The following is a 19,452-nucleotide window of genomic DNA, read 5'->3' on the forward strand; positions in this document are numbered from 1 at the left end:
TGGAAGGGAAAACATTTTAAAGGCACGTAATCACATTGAATGCACATTAACACTGAACTGACAAAATTAAAATCAACTCATCTTAACATAAATCAACTTTACATTGAACAAGGTATACTGAAGACATCATCAGGTCGAACGAAAATTACATTTAACAAATAGGGGCCCAAATCTGCCAAAACGGTCGAGCGTGTGCTATTTTAAGGTTAGTTTATAATACAATAATTAATCTTTGAATACATTGACATTATTATAAAGGCAGAGCGTGTTAACTTATAAGGGACAACATGGACTAATGGGAGATCTGAGGGTAAATCACACACACTCTGGGCCACAAAAGTTAAAATCTCTAACACGATTAAGCAGATCTGGGCTCACATCATGAAACTTAGTTGTCAGATGACTAAAATGAAATGTTTCATGTTTTATTTTATGTTCAGAAAAATTAAATCAAATCACTGTACTCTGGTGTTACAAGGACGAACTGTGATTTTTGTTTTACATGTACAATATCAAAACTCTTTGGAAAGAGATTTTCGATTTCATTGTCAATGTAGGGTAAATCTCCAGTTACTAACTTGTAAGGTAGTTTCTCTATCATCCTTTACCTTTTCAGATTACCTACTTGTTGGGTACCTGGATAAAGACATTGAGAGTCCAGAAGCCTGATAAATCAACTGAAACATGCTAAAAGTATAACAAAACAACTGCACAGGAGGGGGCATATTTTTACTCCACATGCCTAACAGAAACCGTTGTTTAATTTAGTGAACGGTGGAAAGCATCTCGGTTCTGAGTAACATCATGAGCGGACAGTGACCACTATCTATCGAGACGTCACTGACAGAAAGCACCTATTAAATGAGAATGACTGTCGACATCTTGGTTATATAGGTAGAGAACAGCCCTTCAAACATCATGACTATTGTTTACTTCATGAATTATTGCCAATAGGTAACCAAGAAGGATGAAGGCAGGGGTGTGGTTTGCTACAGTTTCACTGGCGACACTAGGCATCAGGCGTAGAAAATGGTTGGATAAGGTATTGAATGGTAGTGGAGGCTGCATTCCTCTTCATTATAGGATGTTGTTTAAGAGCAGTACTGATGTTTTCAACCACAATGTAATATGACCGCACATCTGAAACTCAAAGAAGTCCGCAAAAGATGAGATGTCCAAATTCAACTATTCACTGGATGTGTGAAATTTCCATTCTTTTGTTTTGTAATCACCAAAAAACGAAAAACACAAAAAATATTTAACCCGCTTGGCTGGTGATTAAATCCACTGTCAATGTGGCTAATGTTATAAGACACAGTAGCTAAAATAGCCTGCACTGCAACACACTATTTTCTGATCCAGCAACAATAGCTAGCCAAGCCAGCATTGTGGCAAGAAGTGGACACCGAAAGACTAGGTTGAATGGACTCAACCAACCTCCACATCTTTGATGGAAGTCAGTTGCACAAAGGCAATATTTTGAGGTTTCTGAAGATTTTATGAAAGGCAACGTAGAGATGAGGGAAGCTGAAATGCTAATGTCAAGACCTTCATGAATCAAATCTCATTCAGAAAGGAGTTCTTCTCAGTAGTTGAAAAAGTCTGAACTGAACCTTGGGAGACTGCAGCACGATTTGTGGCTGTGGCTATTATACCTTTGCTTTAAACCATTTAGAAGAGAAAGCAAATACTACTAGAAAATAACAAGAATTTACAAGAATTAGAAAATTGGGGCAGCTCAAATAGGAGCTTTAAAAAAAAAAGTTAATTTATACCAAATCAACTGATCTAAGCACAACGTGGATCCAAACAGACTGCATTCAGGCGCAGTGTCTGTGCATTGAAGCAGTGATGACTTAGGGAGATTATCACACGGATGCACCTTACCTTGAACAATATGTATACCAGTTTGATTTTATGCAGACAATATCCTGATAAAGTACCAATTACAACAAAAAATGTGTAAACTTCTTGGCATATTTTACCACTTTGTTCCCTTTCTCATTGCAAATAACTCCAACCATCTCCTAATATCTTTTCAGAATAAATGGGTTTGATAGTCTTGTTGACAAAACAGGTCAGCTATAGGCTAACTCTTTGCTGCATGCCTCATGCAAAAATAGAAAAATTGTAAACAGCTTACTTGATTTCCATGTCTATATCTCTTACAAGTAAAAGTATATCTGTAATCTTGAAGTCTTGTATCACCATATTGGATGGAAAGTTTCTAGACACTTGTGCTATTTGTAAGAAACAGTACTGTCTCATAATTGTTTCTTACCTTTCAAGTCCAAACAGTTTACATACGATCTATAGTAAACACATCTGGTGTTCTCCAGATTACGGGCATTCCCAAAATGGATTCCAATTGATGTTTATGTGAAGTTAATTAGTAGAAGATATGGATTTCAATAAGCAAAAAACAATAACTTATAATAACTCAATATTAACTTCTACTTTCCAAACGCCAACACGAAATTATCTGCTAACAATCAGCAAGTAGTGAAGATGTTTCTAGGTAATCTTTACTGAGCCGCACTCAAGGACACTTCAATACCTCACCAAGTCTTTACTCACCTAAAAATATATATAGTAGCTGGCTGAAGACTGGCAAATGAGTCATTTTATCAGAGGAAGCAAAACGTAACATTTAAAGTGAAATAACTCGAAAGTGTAAATCTTTCACGGACAGGACAAATGATGAATATAATTCAACATGTAGAATCTATGGTGTCTGCAACAGCCAATGTTAGATTACAGTAAGATAAATATTTTCTTTTCACATATCGTGATAGAAATACCATTTTACACAATCTAAATTTCACCTAGATATTAAAAGAGTAAGAATAAAGATGATTTGAAATAAATCCTAGTGTATTACAATCAAGCCTCAAACTTGCTCATAGAAAGAAAGAAATGAGCAGACTCTGATCTATAGATCCCTAAAATCTGGCCAGTGCACCTACTGGCCAACAATTAACTAGGATACACCTTAGGAACGGTCTCAATCCGTTTAGACCAAAAACAATGTTTTATACCATACCTATAACTGTGTTGGGGACAGAAAAGCAGATTTTGCTTTAAACTCAGAAGAAAACAGCACGGAAAAGGGGAATATTAAATTTGGCAGTGGGTTTTTTGCTTCTTCATGAAGGTAGGGGTGTATCATGTAATCATGTGCACTCAGAAGTATTGTTCAGTGCAATCTCCTACTTCCTTAAACGACCAGAAGCGATTTCATTATGCAAAGGATATTGACTACATTTGTGAACGGTGAGACATTAAAGCACACGGTCACAGTAATACAGATACTGGTCTGTAGTCTGCTGGAATTTAAGCATTTACAACTCTTCCTCTATGGAGTAATAATAGTGTACTGGTGCCCCTATTTAACGATGCCTCATAATTGGAGATACTCAAAGCTAAACAACAAACACAAGTAAGAGAAATGTAGATCAAACATCTCTGAACAAAGCAAGTTGCTTTTCAAGTGGATAAATGTAAAGTGAAAACTAATAAATACAGTTTTTGAAAAGGCATTAGAAAAAGTAAAAATCCAGATGAAAGGATAAAAGATGAATGGGAGTTTTTTTTTGCTATACTTTTAACAAGTCTACCAGAATGCTGGTTAGAGAATTTTATTTTTTATTTTTTCGGATTTATAGAGAGCATAGCTGCCTCAGCTATCAGACACCTGGGAGCAGGGCCAGGAAGAGCTGGCGATACAGTACTTACTTGCGGGGAAAGAGCCAAGTTTTCAAGTTTTTGCGGAATGCCAGATGATTCAGTATTACTCATCGAGAGAGGTAGAGAATTCCAGAGTTTGGCGGCCAAGTGGCCAAAGGAGCGGCCGCCGGCTCTCGCTCTCCAAATACGGGGAGCGCGGGCTAAGGCAAGGTCTGCCGAGCAAAGTGAGCGGCCTGGCTTATAGTACTCCAACAGATGGAATAACCCTGGCGGAGATTGGCGTGCCAGAATCTTATGGGAATAGCACAGTGCCTTGAACTCGATCCACTGTTTGACTGGCAGTCAGTGTAGTCTGGGAAGGACCTGGGACAATGAGTGCGATCTAGGCAGGGCGACCAGCAGCCATGCCGCCGCGTTTTGTGCCCTCTGCAAACGTTGAATGCTCGCCTTATTGGCACCCAGGTAGAGGCAGTTTGCATAATCCAGTCTGGACACTACAGATGCCTGCATAATAGTCTGTCGCACCTTCGGGGGAAAGAATCCGAGCACAGGTCTGAGACCGCGCAGAAGTCCAAAACAAGTCCCCGCGACGGCTTATGACTGTTTGTCAAAGGACAGATTGTTATCAAACCATATGCCCAGATTTTTTACTACCTCCTTGGGGGGAGGGGCGGGCTTAAGGCGATCTGGCCAGCACTGATCTGACCACAGCTCGCGGTCCCTGCCGAAGAGAAGAATCTCGGACTTACTGGCGTTCAGCTGTAGGTAGTTGGACCAGTGCCGCAGAGACCCCAATGTCCAGGCTCCCTCAGATGCTCTCTGATACGGTAAGTAAGGCAGACTCAGTACTATGCCGTGGCCGGAAACCGTGCTGGGTAATATCAAGGCTCGCATTCAGCTCAAGAAATTCGGTCAGGATTGAATTGACATTGGATTCTGCCAGCTTTGCCAGGAAAGGAAGCTGGGAAATTGGTCGATAATTTCCAGAGTCGCTCGGATCCAAAGAGGGCTTTTTTAATATTGGGATCACTTTGGCGTGCTTCCAGGCCCGGGGGACGGACGCTGAGCTCAGAGATCGATTAATTAGCTCGAGGCAGACCAGGGGAGATAGAGGGGCAGAGTTGGTGAAGAAGGGCAAGTGGCAGAGGATCTGCCGGGGAGCCGGATCTGATTTTTGATCACCAGGTCTCGAAACCTGACAGAGTCAGGGGAGGGAATGAGACCAGAATGCGGAAAGAGCCTTGCAAAGTCTGAAGTGCACAACTTTTTCACTGTGTTTAGCTGAATGATCTGGCTTCTGGAACCTCAATTGAGCTTTAAGGAAACTAACAAGTGTTTAATATAAAAAGGTGGATGTTAGAGAACTTTGTAATATAACAATCCATGTATAAATCTGAAACAACTTCTTATTCCAACAGAAATTATAAAGAAAACATTCACACTGAAACCGACATGTGATGAATGTACTTTTTACAAGATTCCTTTGTGTCAAGCATAACACAAAAACACAAAGTGCAGATAAACTAAATAACAAAAAACAAATGCACTTTCCTGGAAAGATCACGTGATAAAAAAAGTCACTTTCCTGGAAGGTTATTGTTGACAAAGATACACATACTGCGGTTAAAACACAAGGGTCAGTCGTGAAAAGATGGTTACATTATATCAGGGGCTTTCTCCTAACGAAGAAATTGAGTTTAAACTTAAAGTTTGCAAATACGTTTAATGATTTTGAATATGCACAACGACCTCAATTTCCATATAGGTATTTTAATTCAGTCTAACAAATTCAATCTATGAATTCATCTTAAACAAAAATGCATTTAGAATGCACAGGCTATCATGCATATGCCAGATCATACTTTCTTATACATTTTTTCAATATACTGGTTACTAGATTAGACAACATACACACAAGAGCAGTGACAGATGTGGCCCTACCTGTGAGGTTAACAAACAGTGTCTTTGCTTCCAATTCTTGTTTCCTTCTCAAGACTAGTAGTGCTTACAAATGGTAGTGCAGTCCATATTATCAGCATTTCTGATGTAGTCTAAATCTGCTTCCAATTTGGGCTGCTCTCACATTCATGTGAAAAGGACACTGTTTTTTTGTCATGAGTAGGAACACTTTTTCCCCAAAGACATACATATTACTGCTTTTGCTGGATATTTTCAGGTGCAGCTGGACCATTGCTAGTTTAGAATTGATCTTCAAATAGATCTTGTCATTTAAGGATTCTACAGAATTTGTTCTTTTATCTGTAGCACAGACTAAGGGGTGGAGGGGATCTTGATGAAGTGCCAGGTAACTGATATTTATTCAAGAATTGGTTTGGACTCAAGATATGTACACTGCCTCCCACTACAAGAGGTTAAACAAAGTACAACAAATGTGACTTTACTATCCAATCACCTGTTAGGGAACACAAAGGGCTGTATGTTAGTACCTGGAGGAAAGGAGTTGTTATATAGGCCTACTGCAGGAACATTCTGCCAGCTTTTCAGCTGCCTAATAAATCCTTCCCTCTATAGTGGTTTCATTTACTTAACCTAAATCTGTCATTGTTTGCAAATCTAATTCAAAGCTGGAAAGCTGCAAAACATTAGTCTATATTTTTCTGTACTACAGTAGGATCATGTTTATGAACTAAGCCTGTTATTATATTTAAAACATGTTTTTTTTTAAAAAAAGGACAGAATGATCAATTTACCACCGTTTTGTGTCTCACTGTATAGTTGTTGTATGTCAACTTGTTTTAATAATTCAAAAGTAAATAGATCCTAAAAATGAACTATCTGCCAAGGTAATTTACATCCTTTTATTTCTCGACAAATATATCCGGTTGTCCTAGATGCAAAGACTGTTGGTATGTGCATCTTCCTAATCACACATCCCTGTAAAACATAGACCAAATATATATCACTGAGAGGAACAATTCGAAAATGGGGTTAGAATATTAGCAGATCTGCAGGAACATTCTCCCAGCATCATTCTATTTGTATGCTTATTTACATTCACAGCATGCTTTATATTTTCTGCTTACAGATGTAAGTGGAGTATGCTGGATGCAGTTTTAATTTTAAAGTCGACAGACCCAAAAGGGTACTGTAAAATTGCTAACAAACGTTTTGTTGTACGTCCAAGTATCAACAAGTTCACAGATGCTGCTGTTCACCATCACATGACAAACACTATTGTTCTAATAAACTGTACACTACACAGTGTTTTTATATGAGGAAGAGCAAATTGTGATGACCACTCTGATACACCACTCTAAGTGATAAAGACTCCTGATAATAGTCATTTGATAAGGTTTAGCACGCTTCCAGTGCATCACATGTTGGTTATTGATACAACATACTTTCACCATTGAAGGTCCGCATGGAGGGAAGGGAATAATTGAAGAAAGACTGATGGTTCCTAAGATGTTAGTTATAGCTTAACAGGGTCCATAGAATTGTTCCTCCTGAGAATTATATCAGTATGTCTTAATTTTAAGTTATGATCTTAGAATGGTCCTTTGAACTGTACAAGAAAATTAGGCAAATAATCATGAAAAGCCAATGGTGCAACTGAGTTAAATCAACTGCGCCTGGGTATTTCAAGTATACAGCTAAAAGAACAGACATCTATTATATTTTATTTGCTTCTCTATTGGCCTTAACAGAACTATGCCATTAGAATTCCGGATATTAAATTGGAAATATTTTCCAAATATATCACTGGGACTTATTTGCTGAATGCTATAAAGATATATCTGTACTCTTAGGACAATTTATAAAAGAATACCTATGAACAAGAGAAGGTAACATCCGTTACCAATTATTCAGTCAATCCCTAAAAGTACATGCATATAAATGGCAAGGTAAATTCTACTTACCAGTCTGCATCTGTTCTTGGCAGGTAGAGCTGTAGATTCGCATACTTATGCATAGATCACCATCTGTTGTTGGGCTTGGAGGTTTGCACTTTGTTTTTGTCTTGGAAGAAGTCTTTGTAGTCACAAGGTAGGCGACTCCTACTTGGGACGATAGTGCGCATGGGCATCAACTCCATCTCCAGATTGTTTTGCCATGGAGGGTTATGATGGAGTTAGTAAGAAATAGAAAAGGATGTCCGTGTGTAATGTATCTAAGTAAGATAATACTGGAACAGATAGACGTATCTATGGAGGTGGGTGGGCGTATACAAATATACAGCTCTACATGCCAAGAACAGATGCATACTGGTAGTAGCATTTTTCGTTCCCGGCATATGAGCTGTAGATCCTGTACTTATGCATAGAATACACAGCAGTTACCTCTTTAGCGGTGGCTACCTGTATCTGGTGCAGTGGTTTCTAAAAGTGTTCTTAATACAGCCTGGCCCATACTAGCTTGTTTTGCCTGAACATCCACACAATAGTGTTTTGTGGAGGTGTGCAGTTTAGACCAAGTTGCTGCTTTACAGATGTCATCTAGGGGAATGTTTCCTAAGAATGCCATAGATACCCCTAGTTTACGTGTGGAGTGAGCTCTAGGGGGAATGGTTAAGTTGCGGTTGGCTTTAGCATAGCATATCTGGATGCATTTAACAGTCAACCTTGCAATCCCTGTTTTTGAGATGGGATTGCCATTATGAGGTGGGGAGAAAGCCACAAAAAGTTGTTTAGTCTTTCTAAAGGACTTTGATCTTTCAATGTAGTAAAGTATCGCCCCTTTCACGTCTAGGGTGTGAAGAGCTTGTTCTGCTACTGAGTCTGGTAGAGGGAAAAGCACTGAGAGTTCTGCAGAATGGTTAAGGTGGAAAGCAGACACAACTTTAGGTAGTGGGTTAGTCCTAAGAACCACTTTGTTGTGATGGTTTTGCAGAAATGGTTCTTGTATGGTTAATGCCTGGAGTTCACTGACTCTTCTGAGATAGGTGATCGCAAACAGGAGAGCTACTTTCCATGTAAGAAATTTTAATTTGCATTTATACATAGGTTCAAATGGGGGACCCATGAGTATGGTAAGGACCACATTTCAGTTCCATACTGGAGAGGGTAGAACTCTAGGTGGAATTATTCTTTTAAGTCTTTCCATAAAAGCTTTGATAGCTGGTACCCTAAACAACGACAAGTGTTGACTGTTTTGGAGATAGGCTGCTATTGCAGCGAGATGTAGACTAATGGATCTATGCACTAAGTTACATTGTTGTAGATGCAAAAGGTAACAGATTATGTTTTGAATAGAAGTATCTAGTGGGTTGATTTGGTTATTTGTACAGTAAATTACAAATCTTTTCCACTTTGCGGCATAGCAAGCTCTAGTGATAGGATGTTTAGCCTCTTTAATGATGTTCCTGCAGTCTGGGGGGGATTGAGGTAGCCAAACTCCAAGATTTCAGGTGCCAGGTCGCAAGGTTGAGTTGACTGGGATCTGGATGCCTTATCTCTCCATGGTTCTGAGTGAGAAGTTTGGGTGAGAGGCGTAGCTTTTGATTAGGAACTACTTATAGTTCCAATAGGGTTGTGAACCATGGCTGTCTGGCTCATATTGGAGCAATTAGGATCATTGTGAAGGAATACTGTTTGAGCTTCCGAACCACTAGCGGAATGAGTGGGAGAGGCGGAAAAGAGTAAGCAAATTTGCCTGACCAGTTCATCCATAGCGCATTGCCTTTGGACAATGGGTTTGGATACCTGTATGCGAAGTTTGGGCATTTTGGTGTGTGGCGAACAGGTCTATATCTGGTTGGCCCCATATTTGATAGAATGGAAACAGGACTTGAGGATGAAGTTGCCATTCGTGGATCTGCGGTCTTTGACAACTGAGAAGATCTGAAATCTGATTCTGTACTCCTGGGAGGTGTTCTGCAAGGAGATATATGTTTTGAGGAATGGCCCATCTCCATATGCTTTGAGCTAGGTGTGAAAGCTGCAGAAAGTGTGTCCCCCCCTTTTTTGTATGGAATACATGTTGTCTGTAAAGACCACACAGCTTTGCCTGTGAGGTGAAGTGTAAAAGACTTTAACGTTAGGGAGTCTGCTAACAATTCCAGGTAATTTCTGTGGAAATGTTTTTGCTGAGGGGTCCATATGCCCCGAATGGTATGATTTTGAAGATGAGCTCCCCAGCCGGTGAGCGATGCGTCTGCTGTTAGCACTATCTGTGTTGGAGGAACAACCGCCCTTTGGAAAGGTTTTGTGTGTTCCACCACTGCAGAGAGCGATGTGTGCGGCTGTCCACCAACACCAGATCTGTTGTACTAAACACTCCTGTAAGGCATGCATTTGGAGTCTTGCATAAGGGACGATGAGAAAGCAGGAGGCCACCATCCAGATTAGCTGCATGAATACTTGAGCTGTTAGTGAGTGTTGAGGCTGAAATCTTGCTATAAGAGCTTGTGTGGTGCTTATCCTGACTTGGTTGGGGTATGCTAGAGATTTTGAAGTGTCTATTGTTGACCATAGATATGGTTGTATGCTGGACGGTTGGAGGTGGGATTTGGTGAGGCTTACTGTGAATCCCAAGTCGTGAAGCAGTTGGATTATTTTGTGTGTGTGTTGCACACAGCTGCTGTGTGACTTGGCTTTTATGAACCAGTCGTCCAGATAAGGGAAGACATAAATGTGCTGTCTTCATAAGTGGGCCGCAACTACTGCAAGATACTTGGTGAAGACTCTGGGTGCTGTAGTCACCCCAAATGGGAGGACTTTGAATTGGTAGTGTTGATCGTCTACCACGAACCTGAGAGATTTCCTGTGAGCAGGGTGAATGTGAAAGTAGGCATCCTTTAAATCCAGAGTGGAGAGAAAGTCGCCCTGTTGAAGCAGAGCGAGCATCTGTTGGAGAGTGACCATGTGGAAGTATTTTGATTGAATGTAGAGGTTTGGCGTTCTGAGATCCAATGTGGGCCTGAGAGAAGCTGTCCTTTTTAGGTCTCGGCTGGGCATGGCAGTGAAGCTGCCCGCCTCTGAGAGATCTTGTAAATACAAGATTTCTAAAAGGGACTGTGAGCCCCGCCCCTCCTTTCCATTGGGTAGTGTCAGCGTTTATGATAAATGCTGGCTTCCCAATGGAAAGGAGTGTTTTTGGGTGCCACCCTGTCCGTTTTTCGGACAGCCCCTCCTGACCCCAGTTCCTGCTTTGTGGCCGGCCGGCGTGAATGCTGTCATGAATACTTTTCTTATCAGCTTGTCTGATGAGGCTGTCCAGGGAAGGTTCAGGAAGAGTTCAGCAAGCTGAAGCTCGGTCATGCTGCCTTCATGCCTGCACCACGCGCCACTCCGGCTCTCTGATTGGGCCTGTAGTGATGGATCATGTGCCTCTGTTTGGGTGGAGAGAGAAGGGCACGCAGTCTCACTTCCCTCCGAGCCGCTGTGGTGAGGTAACCTCCTGGCCCTCCTCCACCCCCGCGAGCTCTGCTGCCTCCCGGGCTCGTATTTTTCATTCACCCGTTTTAGGGAGACTCCCGGGGGACAAGAGCCCGTGCGTGTGCTTGCCTGTGCAGCGTAATAATCCCGTACAGCAACTTTGATAACAACCCCCCCCACCCCCCCCGAACCCGTCAGAAACCTGTTTCGGTAAACTAATGTTCGGAGTGCCTCGATGTGCAATTCTTAACTTAAGGAATCATGGAATAGAAATGGAAAATGCTTCCATGAAGTGCCGCCAATAAATAGCATTACGTCACTAGCAGCGGTAGCACAGTGAAGGGCCCCGATCTATATACATGCTTGAGGCACCACTTTAAAAGATCCCGGCCTTCTGCAACAGGGTGCGTCCCTTGGAGGCAATGTTCAAGGCCCGGGATCCTCAAAAACTTTAAAGTAGCGTGTGCGCTGCCGGCCGCCATGTGGGAGGCTCCCAGTTTTTGGCACCTCTCTACAGCGGTCAATCCAGCCTCCCCTTCTCATTTACAGGGCAGGGATGTATTGGTGCCTTTGATGCCCCCTAGTAGGCTAAATTGCAGGTGATCGTACACCACTCGAATGTAAAACATTGCCAGCTGGACGCATCATCTGAAAGAAATAGCGGACAGGTTTGAAAAGTCTGCTTTCCTTCGGGATATTACTGTCTAGAATAATATATTCCAGGCTTGGTAGTGTTCATACCATTTTCTGTAGAACTAGAAGTGTAAATGATGCCTATCAGTAATAGAAAGAACAGTCAAGCACCGGAGTCGAGGTCTTGTGAGAGTATGTACTTTTTATGTTATTAATTCTGGTGGGATGGCGCTGCAAATAACGATACTTATAGTTTCATCTTGAAATAAGACCAGTGCATTCCCATGACTGTTTTTATTGCATAGTTTCTACTAACTCTACTATAAAATTATGCCATACTGTATAGGGTTCTCCAGTGTCAGTCCAGGAGGGCCAGATTCATGCCATATTTTTAGCATATCAACATTAAGGTAAATGTAGTCATCTTAAAAATCTTGTATGGCAATCTTAAATGCATTTACCAGATTGGGCCCCTTCACTATTTGCACCACCTGTAAATGTTTCCACCGAAGAAGTTTGTTCCTTCGTGTACCCTTTCTAGATCTCTGCACTCAGTTTCTAAGAATACCAAGCATTTGCAATGCAATAGGTCTAGCATTTGCGAGAGTTAGAGCTATTGGCATTGTAAATGACAATACATTTTATTTTTGTCCTTTGAAAACCTGAAAGGGGTGAGTAAATCAGCACTTTGTACTTGTAGTCCATGCTTACGACAATCAAGTCTGGCAGTAAATGAGGCACAGTTACGGCAAGTCTTGGTTCTCGTAAGCAACGACTATAAGTAGTAAAGTGCGTGTTTACTACCGCTTGCAAGTTTTTAAAACACATACATAAAACGCATTGTCATTTTCAATGCCAATAGTTAAAACTCTCACAAATGTGAGACCTATTGCATTGCAAATGCTTGTTTGGAATAAGGAAATAGAGGGAGTAAACCCCTGTGCCTAGATGAGGCAAGGGGACTGGTTCTATTGCATGTTTTTGTAATAGAGCGAGAACCTCTTGTTTGAGAAGTGTCAGATGTTCTGAGGACATTGGACGGTGTCTGGGAGGAACATTTGAGGGAGTAGAGGTGAGTTCCAGGCAATAACCAGACTGGATAATTTGTATTACCCACTTGTCTGTTGTGATGGAATTCCAGACAGGTAGGAACTGTGAAAGACATTCCCCGACAGGAGTGGGATGATCGGGGCGAAGTGCAGAGAGGTCACTGTTTGGTGGTAGGGGAGTTGCGGTTATTGTTGCTGTGACCTCTTCTCCTATCATTGTCACCTCTGTAGCCTCTGTGAAAGTATCCTTTGGAGGATGTTTGAGTTGGGCTTTTATACTAAGAAGAGGGATGCTCTGAGCCAATGGTTTTGGAGCCAGTCCTGTAGAAGGAGCGGCAAAAAGAACCTCTTGAGGAAGGCAATTGTAAAGCCCCATGGCCTTAGCAGTGTCCGTATCTACTTTCATCTTTTCTACAGATGTGTCGACTGAAGGACAGAAAATATGCTCTTGATCAGAGGGCTGATTAAGAATAGCAGATTGCACCTCCTGCTTGAATCCAGAGATTCGGACCCAAGCGTGCCTGTGTAACGCAACACTAGTGTTAATGGCACGCAATGCGGTATCAGCCATGTTGAGCGCACATTTAATTGAGGAGTTTGTGATTAATGTCCCCTCTTGTATAAGGTCATTGGATTTTTGTTTGTACTGGTCAGGAAGGGATTGCATGAGCTGTTCAAGCTCGTCACAGTGAGTCCTGTTGTACCTGGCCAATAATGCTTGGGCATTGGCAATCCGCCAATGGTTTGCGGCCTGTGATGCAATACGTTTACCAGATGAGTCTATTAGTTTGGACTCCTTATGAGGACGAGGGGTGTCGCCTGTACTCTGTGGGAGCTGCCTTATACTTTGTCTATCCTGGTGTTGAGAATCTTGGTTCTCACAGGGTCCTTAAAAACGCCTGGGGCATGTTTGAGCATGCCTTTTAACATTGGCAGGGTGTGCATGGATTTTTGCGAGGGTGCAAAGGTTTCAAGCAAGAAATCTTCTTCTAAGGGATCAGAATGTAATTGTACCCTGTGGTATTGGCCAGCCCTATTGATTAGTTGTGCAAACCCAATATTGTTGTCTGGGGTGATGGCCTAGATGGTTAGAGATCCGGGTCATTATGTGGGTTGGGATCTGTGTTGTAGTCATCCCAAGGGTCTACGTTGTGTGGGAAGGTATGTGCATCATCATCATCCCCATCTGGATCTATATTCACACCCCCATCAGTATTATCATCTTCATCATCTAGTGTTTGAGATGAAAAAGTATGTTGTGGGGAGTGTGGTGGAGAAATTAAAAGATTTAGATCAGCTGGAGTAGGAAAAGGAGGAGGAGAGGTGATAGTACTGATCTCCTTTCGTTTCAAGGGTATTTCAGATTCTTCCGAAGTGTCCAGTTTCCTCTTTTTTTGAGGTTTGGCGACAACTTTTCAAGTCTATGGGTCAATAAAAAGAGTTTTTAGTTTCGGATCCGAAAACTCAGGTATAGACTGTGTGGGTAAAATGTCTTTTTTCAGTGCCGAAGACTTTGGGTCCGAATGTTCTTTGAACAGAGTTTGAGGCTTTCTGTGGGGTCTTGGACTCCTTAGATTTTGTTATAGGAGTTTGTGGCTCCGAAGATTTTTTCGGGTCCGAAGATTTGTCCTTGGTATGTTTCGATGTCGAGGACTTCGGCGTTGAGGCTGTTTTTGGTGCCGACGGATTAGAGTGTGGCACATCTTTGGTCTTGTGCTTCGGTGCCAAAGGTGATTTGTCTGCACCGGAATGGGGCTGGCTCGAGCCCGAGCCGGAAGGCTTATCTTTAGGTTTTATAGCCGGGCCCGAGGGTGGGGCGTCTGAACCATGCTGCCGGAGCCTTAGGTTTGGGTTTTGGGAGAGGGGTTTCGGTACTCACGGACCGATAAACCGGGGTGATTGTCTCCTCTTCGACGTCGGAGTTGTCGGCCTCAGAGACAAAGATGTCTTCTTTATCACCTTGTTGCTCCAGCTGGACATTGGGATCTGCTACGAAGATATCTGGAATCGAGCTGGTTCTGCGAGACATTTTTTGACGTCGCACCAGACGGTCATGGATGATTTTCTTCGACCTGAACGATGCAGTTTCTGTCTTCATGCTCCGGAAAGAGGCAGCGATTACAAACCTTGTGCAAGTCCATATGTGGGAGCTCAGCACCACACCAGGGGCATTTTTTTAAAGGAGTCCTTTCCATTAACTGCAGGAGTGGTCGGCGTGGATAGGCCCAAAGGGAAACGCGATCGGGACAATACAGTCGAGTGGAAAGGGATTGAGCGTCGAAGGGGGTTCGAAACCGACACCGACCCGGAGCGCAGCAAATCGCATCCTAACCAGATGGCGGAAAAAAACAATCTGGAGATGGAGTCGATGCCTATGCACACTATTGTCCTAAGGAGGAGTCACCTACCTCGTGACTACAAAGACTTCTTTCAAGACAAAAATAAAGTGCAAACGTACAAGCCCAACACCAGATGGCGATCTACGCATCAATATACGATCTACAGTTCATATGCCTCGAACACTGTCTTTCAATATCAGACATGACCTCAAGATTGGAATCTGTATGCATTCAAATGCCTGCTGAGCAGTGGGTAACAAAGCATACTCGAAGTGTACAGTTAACACAAACAACAATGGGTTGGCCAGTAATACTTGTGATGAGATCTAGATTAAAAAAATGATGAGAGGTCAAAACTAATTCATTTGCTGAAATGGACTACAGTTGAAAGCATTTGTAGATCTGTTAACAGACTGATCACACATGTTCCAATTAACTTACAGGGAAATAGGAGTACAGAATCTAAGAGAGACTACTTAAAATATTTTAGCTGCTTCTAGTATTCAATCTTTTTGTTACAGAAAAAAACAGAAGTTAAAAAAAGGTATTAACATTCTTTAAGTGTAAACCCTAAATTATTTCAAACATGGGTATACAAAAGTTCCTGACTTTCCTGTTTATTGCCGAAAGTTCTATTGTAAACTTTTTAAGACATGATTTTAAGTGAGAATACGCTACATTTTCAGGATTTAGTTACTAGCCAAGGACAGAAAACAGTGTGGATTTTTCTTAAAATGCTTTGACATTCTAAACCTATTTTATATGAAAATGTTTCTATGACTTAACCATGACTTTGGGGAAAGGCAAGAGTCACAAGTGGGAATTATGAAAATGTCCCATTGTGGTTTGCAGTATGACTATCCACTTTTGTCTTTAAAAAACAGAACTCCCCATCCAAATCCTAAATATGGATAGATTCATGACAAAAAAGCAGCGATATTTTCAACAGTGCCTATAAATGCTGTTACTACTAATACATTTGATAACTGACAATATTGTTTTCTAAATCAATGTAAATAATTGATAAATATTACAGTTTCAGTTTTCAAACAACAATGTTAAAGAGTAAATCTCCAGTATCCATGATGAGCAGTGTGCAAATCATCCTTGTCCGTACAGAATGTAGTCTACAATTTCATTTAAATTTTATATGATTCTTCAACACATTGTGTCCCCCATATTATTATAACTTACTCTTAAAAAAGAAACTTACAATCTGAAAAAATATTTTGGCTTTGACAGCGTGATTTCTGCTCTTGCTGTTACTATAAGTACATTATTCAGGCTAATGGCAAACTGTGCTCCTTTATTATTCGCATCCATGCATGGTTATAAGTTTCTAGTGTGACTATTTTAACCCTGTATCGGCACTTAATAAATCAAATGGAATATGAAGAAATGACTAAACAAATCTTTAGAAAAGGCTGATTGACTGGACTTTCCTTGCAATGTGGACTTTCCTCACATCTCAATCTTTTTTGGTAAAAAATAAAGAGGTTGAAGGAGGACACAGGTAGCTGGATATAGTAAGAAACAGAGATTTTAACAAGATGTGGTGAGCATGACTGCTGCTATAGGATAGCATTCTTTTCTACTTGTGTGCTTTGAATGCTTACCAATGTTTTAACCCACTAAAGGTTTAATAATTACAATGATAGTACTTGAAGAATTGCATGGGAACATACAGAGATACTGATTAATGAGATATGCAAGAGACTAAACATTGAAACAAAGCTTGAGTGGCATTAGTTTCTAGGAGCAAGAAAAATGACAATTAAGCTAGAAGAACTTATTCAAAATATTCAATTTAAAAGTTGAAAATTATCTAACAATAAGGTTGAAGAAGGTCGGCTTAACATAGCTTGACAGTAAGACCCGAGTCAACACCGGACGTCAATGTATTCTGTCAAAGTCAATTTTTAATTTTGGCTTTGTAAATGCCACGGTTCACAATATGATGATCAATTGCAATAAGAATTCTAATTAAAATGCACTTTCAATTATGGTTGGCCATGTCCTGTATGAGTTTCAACATGATGAATTAGGCTTCAGTAGTAAAAAAACAAAAATAAAAACAGAAAACTGTTCAATTCAATTTAAATTGGGCATGTGATCTAGATGTAAAGCAGTAGGATGTAAATCCTGCTAATAAGGCTATAGTGTTGGCCTTTACATATTTACATGTCCACGTTGTGGGTGTGAGAGCAAATCATTTTATTTTCATGTGCTTCAGTTACCTCACCTGCTAAATGTAGCAGTGTCTACATGAATGCAGAATGTAGGATTGAGATTCAATAAGATAAGAAATTTTAAGCAAGAAGTAGCCTTCATAAATTGGCAGAGAAACATTTAGTGAGTAATAAGCCAATGCCGGCTCTCCTTTATGAGGATCATGCAATGCTTTTGGCTAGGGCTGAAACTGGCCCTAAGCAGCTGGTCACATCCTTCACGAATTTTATGGAGGAGCTGGATTTGCGGACAAACCTTTCAAAGACACACATCATGACATGAGAGGGCAAGAACACTAAAACTCTCCCCATCTTTACAAGTGGCAAATCTTTTGCTAGAGTGAGCCAGTTTCCCTACCTGGTGGTGATGTTTGACAAGGTTTGTTCTTGGGCCCCATGTGTTGCGAGTAGGGTAAATCGGTATTCTTGTGCTGTTGGGACTTCTCATGGGTCACCACCTTGAGGGGAAGTCCTATTATCCCCAGTTTAGAAATTTATAGGAGGAAGTGTCTCCCTTCCCTGGTTAAAGGCTCAGGGGTTTGGGGATATAGTGATACAGCAAGGGTACAAGCAGAAGAGAACAGTCTGTTGACGGTTGTTGGGTGCTCCTCCATCCACCTCTCCACCTCCCCACCTCCCACTACATTGTACATCAGGAGCTTGGCCTAGAATATGTTGAGGACCAAATTAGCCTTTCCTCGATTTTACTATGGTGCTCGGTTTGGCAAAATGAAAGCGACAATGTTAATCATCTTTTTATCCTTTATTGCCTCTCTTGTCATCACAGTTCCAAAATTCCATGGATCAGATATGTTAGAGAGACCACCCTTAGTCCTAGGTTACCCATACATTTTTGACAACGCAGGAAATATCACTAAGAGGGACAAAGAGTGTCAAAATGAGTGCTTTCTCAACTATAGAGAGGACTGTTAAGAGAGGACTATCGAGAGAGGGAGAAGCTAATGAAAACTTCTGTCGGATATTTTTTTCTCGTTCAAACAGTGGATACCATAGCCCCCTACTTGGTGTTTGTTCAGAATTCCTGGTAAAGGGAGGATTTACCATGATTTCAAACTAGATCAATGAGGTGGCTGGTATGTTTTCCTGATTGTCAATTTTCACATGTTAATATTTTATTATGCCTGTGTGATGAAACCTCTTCCTAGTCATTGCTGCACTTTGTAGTTCTTTTGCAAGTACTATGCTTCCTTGACTAAACAGCACTAGCACTTATTCCACTATTGAGAAACCAAAATATTAGAAGATGTAGAGTTGTGCTGATAATTCTGCAGCAACTTCCGTGCCACCTTGCATGCAAAAAGGTTACTTCCTTTGAAAAATGTTGAATGGCTGCAAAAATCAATGTTATTTTAATCCCATTTGTTACTGCGTTTGATCTTTCTGAATTCATCATTGTTTTTAATACATCTATGGTACTTACACACTTGGTGTTAGATGAATTTACTGTCTCTTTTTAAGCCGTTGGCATTTTTATACTGAAAGTGATGCACTTTATTCGATGCCCTCATTTTCATTTTTTTAACCACGTTTTAATTATTGTTATTGTATTTTATGATGTGCTCTTTTATGATTTATTTACCTGTGATTGAATAAAGACAGAATTGAATTGAGATTCAATACTAATTTTTAAGCAAGAAGTAGGTTTCATAAGCATTAATGCATGTCTAAATGTCTGAGAGGATATTAACCATATTTATTCCTCCTCCAAATTGAACTGTAATGCAAGATACTTCATACCATACACCCTGTTGGTTGAAGGGAAAGCTTTAGTGGTATGTATTATGATTATTAAGTCCGAACTGAGGAGTATATTCATCACTTTAAGGAAATCATCAAAAGTGGACATTGATTTTGATTGGAAGCAGAGAATGTGCCAATAACATTATTGAGGATTTGTATAGAGTACACTATGGGTAAACAAAGTCCTTTTTTCAGATCAGACCATCAAGGATTTACAGGCACCCTAATACATAAGAATAAATACTCTTTTCCAAGTAACAATAATAATTGTGTATTACTCAGATATGCATTCTTTAAAATTAACTCCATGGCTAGCAAACTCAAGGACTAGCCAAATGGGTCTAACCCACGATCATTTACCAAGAAACCTAGATGGTTAGAAAAAATGCTACTGCACTAAGTGGGTGAAGAAAAAGCT

At 40.7% G+C, this 19,452-nt stretch overlaps 1 protein-coding gene across 17 annotated transcripts in view; it reads right to left on the reverse strand.

The window, feature by feature from the left end:
* The window catches only part of CAMK2D (calcium/calmodulin dependent protein kinase II delta), an 805,387-nt gene that overhangs the window by 304,464 nt on the left and 481,471 nt on the right, over positions 1-19,452 (reverse strand). The window lies entirely within an intron of this gene.

Source organism: Lissotriton helveticus, chromosome 2_1, assembly GCF_964261635.1.
Source record: "Lissotriton helveticus chromosome 2_1, aLisHel1.1, whole genome shotgun sequence".
Classification (NCBI taxonomy): domain Eukaryota; kingdom Metazoa; phylum Chordata; class Amphibia; order Caudata; family Salamandridae; genus Lissotriton; species Lissotriton helveticus.